General features: G+C 39.1%; 1 protein-coding gene across 3 annotated transcripts in view; it reads left to right on the forward strand.

The window, feature by feature from the left end:
- Window positions 1-12,899, forward strand: part of RUNX1T1 (RUNX1 partner transcriptional co-repressor 1) — a 114,171-nt gene that overhangs the window by 6,037 nt on the left and 95,235 nt on the right. The window contains exon 1 of one of the 3 annotated variants that reach the window (XM_072034463.1): window positions 11,745-11,938. The exons of the other annotated variants lie outside the window; for them this stretch is intronic. The gene's annotated coding sequence lies outside the window, so the exon portion shown is untranslated. Of the gene's footprint in view, window positions 1-11,744; window positions 11,939-12,899 lie in introns of those variants that run through there. 3 annotated transcript variants of the gene reach the window in all.

Below are 12,899 nucleotides of genomic sequence, written 5' to 3' on the forward strand. Positions count from 1 at the left end.
TGAAAATTTACCAAATTGCTGTCTTTCTAAGGCTAAACATATAGAGTGCCTTATGAAGAATAAAAAAAATTACCTTGTGCAATGTCTCAGTGATACCAAGAGGTTTTCGCATTATTGGATTAGTGGAGGATTTGTGACAGACCCCTTTTTATCTGACATTCATTGCAGTGACATGATTTTCACACACACGCCCTTCCCCCACCTAGGTTCTGGTTTTCACTTTGTATTATGTGTCAAATTCCCTTTATTTCTTTTCTTGTGGAAAAACTGCTATCTTGGCCGAGTGATTTTTGGAAGGAGTTCTGCACTGAACAATGCTTGTTTCACTCTAGTGTGCTGTCATTGTCCTCACTGCAGCCTTCACGTTGCTTTTCCACAGACGTGTAAGGGATATGCATTCCCTTAACTAATAAATGTCGATTCCTAGGGGTGAACGTTTAAAACTTAAAACCCGAAAGTGCAGAGTTAGTTTAGCAACTAACACTGTTTTTGTACAGTGACTCTACTGGTGGGCTGTGCCCTTGTTTGGCAGGCCAGTCTGTTTCTCCCTTCTCATTATCTCATGATAACACAGAGTTATGATGAATCCAGTCAACATAAATCACACACTTATGTTTTCTCAATATCTTAGCTGCTGGCTGTAGGACCTGCTCTGGCTTATCATTCATCCTTGGGTGGATGACGGTGACCTGCAGCCAGCTGGGGCTGCTGTTGGGGCTCTACTGCCAGGCTTGTGGTGGCTACTTGGCCAAAATGGGGTTGGGCAGCACTCCTGGCTGGGTGCACCTATCTTCTGCCACCTGGGACGTAGGCTGAAGGACATCATGGGATCGTTGTTTTGTTGGGGATCAAGGTGCCTTCAGGTGGGGAGCCCCCATGCTGCATATCCCAGGGGGTCTGGCAAGGCCCTTGTCCTGGAGAGTTTTAGGAGTGGAGGTGGGCTGGTGGCTGCCCAAAGCAAGGGAGAAAAAAGAATAGATGTTGCATCCAGAGCACCACCACCCTCTCACCTCCACTCAGGCCAGGGGCCGCCGAGCCATGGCCCCTGGGGCTGGTGCATGGCTCCTGCTCCCTGACACCCACCATGCCTTCACCTGGCCCACGCTGATAATGCACTCTTCCTGATAAACACTGCCAGCCCGCTCTCCCCTGCCTCACAGGGACACTGGGCCACAGCGAGCCGCCCCTCCGCCACCGATAAGCTGCATGGGCACTTAACATGCACAAAGCCTGGGCCATGCTGCTGCTCCCATCCTTCCCTCCATCCTCCCCTGCCACAGGATGGTAATATCCACCTGGGGCCACCTCCATAGGACTCCCCTGGCTTCACAGCCCCCGGTATGACCAAGGAGAAGGGAGGGAGGCCGTGCCTGGGGAACCAAAGCTTGGTGACAGGCATGGCTTTACAAACAGTAGACGGAGGGGGAAAGAGGCTTGCATGGGTGTTTTATCAGATGGGGAGACCCTAGCCCCAGCTCTGGCCCCAAGTGCTGTTAGACGGCTGGTGGTGGCAGCTGGGGTCAAGATGAACCGTGGTGTCCCTCCGGCATGAAATTACACTGCCGGGTTTGGTGTGTTTGTTTGTTTGTTTGTTTTACTGCAAGCGTGGCTTTCCTCAGAGGGAGAATGCTGACAGGAGCTTGCTGTCATGCTTGTGTGTGTAATCACGGTGTAAATATCTGGGTTGCTTCAGCAGGGACTCCTCAACTTTCAAAATATGGCAGACATAGAAAATGTGGCTTTTTTTTCTTCCTTTTTTCCTTTGGACTTTGGTGCATGATTTTTCATTTCTCGCCAACCATTAAAACAACTTGCATGCTAAGCGTGTGCGTGCATATTGTTTTAGCAAATGGCTTTATCAGCAATTATTTCTTAAAGCAACATCAAACAATTAGCTTTAAAATATATTCAGAAATTTGAAATATTTATATTGCTGTTGCACTTTGTCAAGTGTTTGTGCAGATAGATATATAGATATGATCCAGTAACTAAAAGCCTAATTAAAATTTGTTTAAAGCCAGGGGGGCATGTATTCTTGTTGACAGCAGCAGATCGATAGGGTAAGACAATAGAGCCCCATTATTTTACTTCCATTGACTGAACATATTGACATTTCAGGTTTGTGATTGCCTCAGTGAGCATGATGAAACACTGAAATTCACAAACCAACTGTCTGGAGTGGCACATATATTACTGTATGTCATCTCTGCCTTCAGGATACCTTATCACTGAAGCAGAATGGTAATGGATGGCAGCAGAGCACTTCAGAGAGGTTAGGGCTCTATCAGTTAAGAAGCTGACACGTAGCAGGTTTCAGGAGTATCTTTAATTACACCTAGAATTATGTACAAGGGAAGATGGTCCTTGTTACCTGCTGCTGCACTTCAGAGTTTACAGACTCAGAAGCAGACAGGATAACAAGGTACTTATGTTTCATATTTTATATACAGGACTTTATACCTTAAACTTTTTCAAGAAGAGTCCAAGGACTGCTGATTGCACTGTTTGTGTGCTTGCCATATTTGCCAATGGCAGCATCTCAACCCAGCCTTGATGCTCAAGTTCCAAAGCACCTGCTAGACCTTGTCCCACTCTGAAGATGTACAAGCAAACAAAGAACAACTTTAAAATACATACATTCACTTTGGGTTTCTCTGTCCTCAATATGCTGTATTGACGGTGGTCAGGGGATTCAATACAGTGAGAATATTGAGGAATGGTAAATATGTATTTTTACCTCAATATAAGCATTGTAAAAAGCAAAGTATTTATGCAATATGTTAGTGTGTATACATAATGGTATACGTTAACTTATATGATATAAACACATATATAAAGAAGACCCAGTGATTGCAGAACATAGAACATCCTTTATTATTTTGAAGTCTTTCAGATGTTCTTTAAAATCTAGCAGACTGTGGAATGAAACCCATCAGGGTTAGGCAGAGGTAGAGATTGAAATTAATTTAAAGCAGACAAAGAGCTAATATGAAAGAGCCACTGGTGATTTAACTCATTTTTAAGAGTAAGTGTAATGAAAATATAAAATGTATTCTGAGTGTGCCATCTACTCAACAATTGTTGCCATCAAGTGGACTGCTGATGCCCTTTAAGATGGTAAAAAGAAAACTGGTCCTTTATACCATTTTCATGAAAATGTTAGGTTTCTGTTTGATCAGCAGGTGCTGTTGAGATGAAAGCCATGTGTAAATTTTCAGAAGGCCAAAAGTGTCAATTCAGAAAAGGAAAGTGATAAGAGAAAATGCAATCAGTTTTCCTGTTTTCAATTTGTGCAGGATTTGAAGAGCTGTTTTGTTAAACTGCTACATCTGCTCCAATATGAATATTGAACTACTTCCACTAAAAATAACACCCTATAATTTGGAAGCCATTGCAATCTTTTGTTAATGCAAGTGGGTTATTTAAAAAAAAAAAAAAAATCTATTCTGAAAAATCTCCTGCCTAATGTGCGTTTTTGTTTATCGGCACTTTTATCTTCAGCAGATAAAATGGCATTATGCAATTAGGACCATATCTATTTGGACTATAAAAATGGCACCGGATAGCTGAATGTCAGTATATTGGTAAAAGGATTTAACTCGTATATTTAAAATAATTTTATTAATAATCTACAATTGTATCTTAAAATGACAAGTGACTGCTTCCTCAGTGTAGCAATACAGTGTCACCTACCCTTGAGTACATTGTTGAAAGTAAAGGATGTTCAGAGCATTACAGAGCATTCTTTGGCCTATTTAATTCTTGTTATATGTGTAAATCTAACTTTAGTCTTATCAAGAACACTCTGATTTTTTTTTTTTTTGGAGTAACTTTTTCCACAATAAAATAAAATGATTAAGTTAGATTGAATACATGTTTACAAAAACATTTGCTGCTGTTGAGCTGCTAATCCAAGTGAGTTTTATTAACCTGGAAAGCCTTACATTGGTAAAACAAATTTTCTGTCACAGGCATCTTCAGAGAAAATAATATCAGTACTTTTTAAAACAAGCAAACAAACAAAAAACATCATCACCCAGATCTAATGAAAAGGGGGGTGGCTTGTTAATTTTATAGATAAAGATCTTAATGAATAAGTGATAATTCACTGTTACATCTATAGAGCCATATGCACATAACATGAATAAACGTGCAGAATGAACCAAGAGCTTATTTCTTTATTTCTTTATTTCTTTATTTCATATTTAATGCTACATAGAGAATTACCTGGTTTTAATATTAGAATGGGCTTTAGTGTTTAATTCTAATCTAGAAGTCGGGAACTCAGCTCTTTGGCAGGTGTCCGTGTGGGAAAGGGCCTTGCTGATGCTTCTGTTTGGTTTTACAATTGGATTTGTAAGCTATTGACCTTGGAGGATTTTCCTCAAAGCAGTCTACAGATCAAAAATAATTAAAATTCAATAAACTTTACATTTAAATATAGAATGGATTTTGTGTGAGATCAGTGCTTGTGGAAGGTTGGCTAGAAGTCTGTGGCATGTCTACTTGATAGTTTGTATTCCCAAACATAACTATGTGCACACACATGTGCATAAATTTATGCTGAATGACAGAGGGATGATTATTTATACAGATTTTCTCCAAAACTCTATGCACTCCTGAAACATAACGAAAAGCCTCCCTCCCAGAAGAGTGTTTACATCCTATGACAGTCACTAGATTCAAATCTTCTAAACATGAAAGTTGTTTCCTTTCCTCCAAACCTCCTTTTCCCCAACAAAGCTAACCCTGTTAAACCTCACCTTCTGTGGGACGTATACATAGTTATAGACATATGTACGAGAAGTAAATATTACAAAAAACATGGCCGATCAGGGCAAAATGTCTGTAGCCTTAAATAGCTTGTGATATCTGCCAACAGCAGAACCCACGCTAAGCAGGCCCTGCAGGGCCTGACCCGAGGATGTGAGACCCTTGAGGAGCCCCGTGTTAGTGCTAAGTGCCTGCACGGAGCTTTCTGCTAGCAAATATTACCAAACAAATGCTCTGTCAGTGTGTTTTAGTGGGGATGCTGCCTGCCTGATGAGTTGTTAAGCCAAGGTGCTTCTTGCTTTGGTCATAGGGTTTTGTGGTTCTTTTCACAGGGGTTGGGGTGGAGTCTAACAGAGATTATAGCTTGATATAGTGTCTGTGTCTAAATTTTCTTATATAATTTTTCTCAGCACATTCATGAAAGTGCTCTGTTCTCATTCTTTGCCAAAAATTCTGCATGCAGTTTTGCTGTTTCTATTGAATAGTTGCCATATTTAACTCCAGTGGTTGTGAATGGAAACGTGACTATAGAAAGAAATCCTTTCATACTAGCTTTCATTTTTCGTAATGTGTTTTGGGATGCCTGGAAAGAGAGGGCATCCTAGATATTCAAAATATTTATGAATACACACAGAGAATTTAAAAGAAGTCTGGCAAATTAGTTTTGTTTTTCTACAGTTGTTGGGCATGTGTGAGATATGGTGACTTATTCAAGTGATATTTTTTTACTCTGTATTCTTGATTGAATTTCGTCATGATTTAAAAAAAAAAAAAAAAAAAAAACAAACAAAAAAACCACCACACACAACTGTGTCGTACCGAACTGTACAGTAATAGTATTCCTGAACAGTCCCATATTGCAGCATGCCAACGTGTGATCTTCATGTGGTATTTCAAGATTTCTTTAAACAGGCGTTTTAGTAATTTCCACCTCCCTGTTAGTCAAGACAGGTAGACTGTGGTGCTTATATAAAGTAATATTCAAAGTTCATAGATAATAGGTTCTCTCAGAAATTAGGTTGTTGTCTGGAAAGACATAAGACTCCACCTAGTGGAGTGGAATTAATCTGCAAACAGTGGCAGGCAATGACAAATAATAAAATATATATAATTTATGAAAACCATGTTGAGCCAGTGAGTAAAAAACAGGAATTTTGGCAAGCATCTGGGGAGGTGGCTGCGTGACCACTACAAATTGCACAAGACTGTACTTACTTTTGTTGCTCTAGGAGGCTCGTGTGTGTCTGCCTTGTTGGATGTTAATATGTAATTTACATAAATAGCAGTCATTACCACTAGTCATTTTCTCTTGTGATTCATTTTATTTGGGAACCTACAGGCTTCATTTTTGCATTTCTGATCTGACCACACAGGTGTCCCTTTGGGTTTGTGGCTTTGGTGTCATTTTAACTAGTTTGGGCAAAAAAAAGAAACAATCCAACCCCCAAAACTCACCCACTTTTTTCCATTATTGTTTATTTTCCAGAATGCATTTTATGCTTTTTTTTTTTTCTTGTGCTTTCATAATGGCAGTATCAGTATATGCTGGTCTTGTGCTGTCATGACAAATCAGATGGCTTGTTGAGTAAATGTGTTTGTGGCATTTGGTAGTCCCAAGGTTTAACAATCTCTGTTATGAAGCATGAGATTTGATAGAGTTTTGTTTGCTTCCCAATTATTTTGTTCCCATTGTGTTATTAGGGTGGAATACAGTTAATTTTAAAGCTGGGAGGCAAGTGGATATCCAAATCCGAGCAGCAAAGATACCATCCTCAAATCCTCTGCGAATATTTATCCCACCATTTAATCACACCTGTTAGACAAGTTCAAGAAGAGCACTGTGATAGACCAGCTCAGGCTTGGACAGTGAGAGAGTGTGAGGGCTATTGCCAGAAAAAGAGATGATTAGGATGCAACAAAGGAGACAAAATGATACTACTGCAAAGGATATTTGGGAAGAGTGCTCCAAAGGAGTGCTTTCAGTGACATCCAGGTGGGGTTTGCTGCCAGGGCCATTAAAGCATAGTGGTGCCAGAGAAAGCTGCCAACAAGTTTAGGGATAATGGTACCTGCGGGTGTGCTACCAGTGGATTGTAGTGCCAGGATGATTTTTTTTATTTTATTTTAATGGTGACATTGAGGAAAGTATTTAAGGGTAACGTTATAGAAAAAGGTTTTAGTGAGTGAAGTCACTGAGTTCTAAGAACCATTAAGCAAAAGCTGTTTCATGGCTGTGCTATTTATTATTTTTAAAGCTTGTTGGCAAACCACTTAATGCTGGAAAAGCATGCTGCAACCTGTATTAAAGCATATTGAAGATGAGCAAGGAAAACATCGTACTGAAGTGAATAGATAGCTTGGTTTCTGAAAGTTACATGCATTTCTTGTGTGACATGATAAATTAATGTAACTCCATGGGTTAGCAGGGCTTGTGAGCCTTGAATTGAAAGTATTGGCACGCAGTTTTTCAATGGTATTCACATGTCCATTTCTCCTTGAAGATGGTGTGCCTTTTGTCTGAACACCAGCCTGTGGATCTGGAACTTCAGGCTTTCTGTGTTCCCATCTCATCTTTGTGATCTTAACAATACTCTGCTGGACCGATTTTAGGGACTAGATACAGATACTGCCCTGATGACGTTAGCTTATAGAAGAATAAGTGGGCTAGCGCAGGTCAGAATATAAAGTGAGCCATTCTCTTTGCATTATAAATGACAGGCTTCCCTGATGAAGAATTCCATTTAAAGGAGAGAATAAGTCCATTCCTCCTGTAATAATATTTTCAGAGGTTCCTGTGAGTCCATGGGGCAGGTTTTCTCAGTTTAGGTATCCCAAGAGCTGTATAGCTGTGTTCAAGGCAGTTGTCTGCTCCAGAAATTTCCAGAGAAGTGTACAGATACAGTAAATAACAGCTACAGTAATTTTAGTTTTAAGAGTGAGTCAAGGTACAACTTCCCTTACAGGTTTGAGATGTATTGGACCCATCCTCTTCCCATGAAAATCTTGGGGATGTTTTGGTGCTATTTTTTTTTTTTTTATAAAGTCCCAACCTAAATTTCCCATTCTCCTATACAGCTATTATTAGCCACTATTGTTTTTATTATCTCATAGCTTCTCTGGGAAGAGAAGGATGGGCAGGACCTCAGTGACATTGCCAGAGCAAGTCATCAGTGGCCATGCCTGCTCTCCAGGAGGTCACAGGAAGCAGGTGGCTGTGTTAATTGTCCTTGCTCCCAACTCTTGCCCTTCCTGGAGGCAATTTAGAAGTGGTCAGGAAGTGTCAGGCCTACTGTGTCCCCCCAGGTTCGCTACCTCATGCATTCATAATAATTCGAGGTATGTGCCAGGCAAGGGAAACTGAATAGGAATCCCTGCTGTCCTTCCTCAGTTGTGTGGCTATATGGCTAGAAAGCCTGAGAACTGTGACTTCAGAGTATGTGTGGGGCTGCAGGTGAAATCCAGCCAAATAACAAAGAATCCTGTTTAAAAAAAAAAAAAAAAAAAAAAAAAGATGAGAAGATATTTCCTTAACATGTAGTGTCTTCTTTTTCTTTTGGGTTGCTGACATAGAAGTCCTACACAACAAAACTACAAAAACTCACTGGGGGCATAAAATATTTCTAGAAGTGTTCACCTGCTTTTTCTGGTGAGTGGAGGATGGGGAATGTAAATGCATTCTCTGCTTAGGCCACTTGAGTTTTAGTGGGTTTTGTTGCAACTGCACCGTCAGTATTCTTGGTCCCAGAATGGCTTCAGAGCTGTGCTTTGGAAAATTAGTCAGGGTCCCGCTACTTCAGATGAGCTGCTTCTCTAATTCTTACTTGATTTTAGCAGTGAAGACACGCAACATAGCTGAGTGTCTCACTGCAAGTATTGCACCTGATGCTGTAAGCCAGGTTTGAGCTACCAGTAATATTTCTGTAAGTGTCTTCTGGAATGTATCCACTCACGTTGGAAGTGACGTGAGTTGAGTAATAAATATCATACTAGTTATTTGTCTACCATACGCATCTGGGAGGAAAACAGAGATTCTGCTCAGGTATACTCTTGGTTTTACTGAGACTACTTGCCTAAATAAAAGGTGGGCTGCAGGATTATGTGGCTGGTGAATCATACTGGTTTCTGAATCACTCTTACAAAATATCAGCCTGAAATATGAACAAATAATGAGCACATTGTGCTTGAACTTGTACCTTATATAAAGAATATCATTTTAAAGCAGAATATTTTGTAAAGTGTTTATTAAAAATGACTTGCAATTTTGTTCTATCAAATCCATTGTGCCAGGAAAAATACCCCCTTCAGATGGGAAAAGGTATCAGAGTTCCTGTAAAAATATCTGATTTTTATCCAGCTATTTTCTAAGGGTTAAGGCTCCCTTTTCTTCTGTGCAAGGAGATCAGCTGACAACAGCAGCAACCAAATCATGTTTGCAGCTGGGCAATTACAGTAGACCCTAAGATCTGCAACTGTCAACCATGAACACAGATGCCTTCAAAGTTCTGTTTTTCTTCCATGTGGAAGTCGTTGGCATGGAACAGATGCCTTCATTTTGGAGAAACCAACCTCTGGATATAATTGGTTCTCTCTTGTCTTGTCCTCTAGGGACAGTCTCTCACAGATGAAATTAGATGAGAAAAAAAAAAGACACAGGCACACACATATTCACACATGACATGAAGCAAAGAGTTTGCAGGATCTCTATGTTTTGTCACATGGACAAAGAAACATGTCTGTGTTTTACTGCTGAAAGATTTGGCTCCATTTTTAACACTCTACACAGATGCTGATTATGCTATTGGAAAAACATGCATATTAAAATATATATATTGGTCCAAGTTTGTTATTAATCTAGGCATGCTTGTTTAGAAGTAAGACAAGCATGCCCAATCCATATTACTTTAGAGATAATTGTTGAATTCTGCCCTATCTATAGATGTTATTGTCTCAGAAATTGAAAGGTAAATGGCAGAGTAGACGGGATGATTTAAAACAATCTAAACTTCTGTTGCAGTTGTAGAATCAATGAGTTTTCATCAGCTGATTCACTAGTTGTTAACACAGGAGGAAAAAAGTGTGCAGCAAGTAGTTCACTTCAAATCACTGCTAGAATATAGGTATTCAATTGAGGAAACACATTTACAGGAATTTTGGCACAATTAGTCCAATGAACGCCTGTGATGAGCCATTGCTGAGAGCCTTGTGACAGAGTACTTAGGAGAGTTTCTCCTCATACTGCCAGTATCTAAAATGGGGCAATGGTGTTAAAGGCTCCAAGAGAGAGGAAAGTCTGCTTAGCATGAGCCTGTCTAAGGCTTTTGTCTCCCTGCCCACAGAAGAGCTACCAAGTCAGTGCACTTTATGCTAGTTAACTGTTGCATTAGTTATGATTAAAACAAATTCATACCATCTTTAAGTTGTCTCAGTAAGCTCAGTTGTGACCTGTGACAGTTCAGCCAGCACTGTATGAACAGCTGCGGTGTTCTTGGGTGGACCTCCAGGAGGGTCAGAGATCATCAGGAGGTGACCAACCACTGCTGCTCCCCAAGGAGCCTGGAGTCCCATCATCTGAGTACTTTTTCTTTCTTCAGTTTTATTTCCGAGCATTAGCTTTATACATATATGTATATATATATGTGTATATATATATATATATATATATATATATATATATATATATATATATATATATATATATATTGCAGTTTAATGTGAGAGTCCAGTTCAATCACCAAATGTAAAATTTATCTAGGTGGTTGAGGAGCCATAGGATTGCAGTATCTTGAAGATGCTGAGTCTATGCAGCAGCGTAGGTCCTGCTGGTAGAGTATCAGTAACCTGCATCCTGAACTCCATTTTCAGATTTTAATGGCAGTTTCTATATTTTACATGACAAGGTTGCTACTACTATAGTATTTCCATCTTTAAAAGCTGAACAACATGGTTACCAGCAATGTAAATGGGCAGGAGTTATCTTGGTCTACCTTGCTTTCTAGAATGCAAGCTGTGTTTCAGCTATCTGATGTAAATACATTGCTGGAGTGTGCTGTGGTCCTTTTTTGCCACTGACACCCATGAACCATATGGGTGGAAGACATTCACTATTGACTTGCAGTAGTTAGAAGAAGGCCTGGAGTAAACTGAAAGTTTTGAACTGATGACTTTTTAGGTTTTATAAAGGAGTAGGGACTTTATTTCTTACAGAACCCCGCTTCTGATTTGCAGAACATGACTGCATTGGTATGCTTTTAGCATTGTATTTCTGAAGAACCACCATATTAAAGGAAAAAATTTAACCAGAGAAGTGCTTAGGTGATGAAGGGATTTCTGGCAGAAGCACAATAATGGTTGATTTCTTTTGGGGCTGATTCTGATATTTGTAGTCTTTACATCCTATTAATTCCTCGAAAGATAAGCTGATACAAGAATGATTTGCCAGGGCCAATGGCTCTTCTTAAAATCTTGGCTCAGGTTATGTCCCCCCTTCTCTCCATACATAAGATAAAAGCACTGTGAATATGAGGTTAACTGAATTCAAATAGAAGACTCTCTCGAGTTATTGCATTCCTTAGAAAATAAATACATTTCTCATATGGTTGAGATTGATCAAAAAAGTATTCTGTATGCCAGTGATTACATTCCCATCTGTGATTAAGGTTTTCTGTCTGCATCTGGTTTTCACATTATATTTCTGTAACAAGAATCCTTTATATGGCAGAGTTCACTCTCTGTATTTTCTATTAGCTGCAGCTTGAACTACTGCACGGATCGCAGATTTACACATGTGGTTTTCATTACTTCATACCATTGAGAAAAAGTAATATTTGTTTGGGAAAGTATGTTTTTCAAAATTTCCATGGTAATACAACATGTTGATCCTTTTTTATAACACTCTTGTAAGACTACAAATTGTTTGAGGCATTCTACTTTCAGTGAAGTTCAGACTTTAGATGATTTTGCATGTACATTCCAGCAACAACAACAGTTTACAAATCAGGAGGCAAAAATGCATTTAAAAGAGCAGATTACTGTCAAATGGGTATGGCAGAATGCATCCATCACTTTGGAAATATGTGGCATATAGAGAAAATGAATCTGGGGCTGAAACAAAGGAAGATTAGTAACTTAAAAGTGATGTCTCCATTGTAAAGTGGACCACAGATGGGTACGTCTAATTTTTTTTTTTTTTTTTTTTGAGTAAGAACTTATTTTTGTACAGTAAGAGATTTAAAAATCTTTTACCAGCCATGAAGAGGAGTATGCTATTCAGTAGACACAAATAGTGAATTGTTATATGTTACATAATTTAACATATTTGATCACAATTATTTCTGGTGGCCAAATTAGCAAAGGTTAACAAAACATGAATACATCTTTACAGATGGCTGCTGTGTGTAATTCTGAATCCAAAATATTATGTTAATTTAATGTTCCACTGTAAATCCATATTTCAACCAGATTGTGCTATCGTCACTCAGTAGAAAGCCTAATGTTTAAATGATCTCAGTGAAATTAATAGGGCCACTTGGTCAGTGAGGTATTTTTCAGTTTTGCTAGTGGCATGAGTTTATGGCCATAAAAATCAAATTAAACAATAACAGCAATTTGGGGAATGTTGTATTCATTTATGGAAATGTAATGTGTTATGCAAAAGTCTGAAGATTTGGAAAATACAGTATTCATGGTAAGGCACAACTTTAGGGCAGGTTTTAATGCTTGCATATGTACATGGTGACAATTACAGAATTAAAAAAAAAAAAGTTATAGTTATTGCAGCCAAGTCGGGGAGTCCTCATTATGTTTTGGAGATTATTTCCCAAATGCTAAAGGTGATTGTGTCATATTGAAAGCTTAACAGTTGCCAAATGCTGGGTACAGTCCTGCAGTCCCTGCACGCCTCTTGGTTTCACTGAAATCAATAGAAATTTGGCTCTGGCCAGACTGCAGAGAAAAGTCCGAGAATGACCACGCTAAAGAAAACAGGACTTTGTGGTGAACTCCTTTGTTCTCTAACCTTAATTTTAGCTTGGGAAGGTTTGTTTTGGTTAGAGGAGGGTCCTTTTTTTGTGGGAAGGATTGTGATTTCTAGCATCAGTATAAATACGGTCTTTTGAAAATGCCCTCAG

Source organism: Anas platyrhynchos, chromosome 2, assembly GCF_047663525.1.
Source record: "Anas platyrhynchos isolate ZD024472 breed Pekin duck chromosome 2, IASCAAS_PekinDuck_T2T, whole genome shotgun sequence".
Taxonomy (NCBI): domain Eukaryota; kingdom Metazoa; phylum Chordata; class Aves; order Anseriformes; family Anatidae; genus Anas; species Anas platyrhynchos.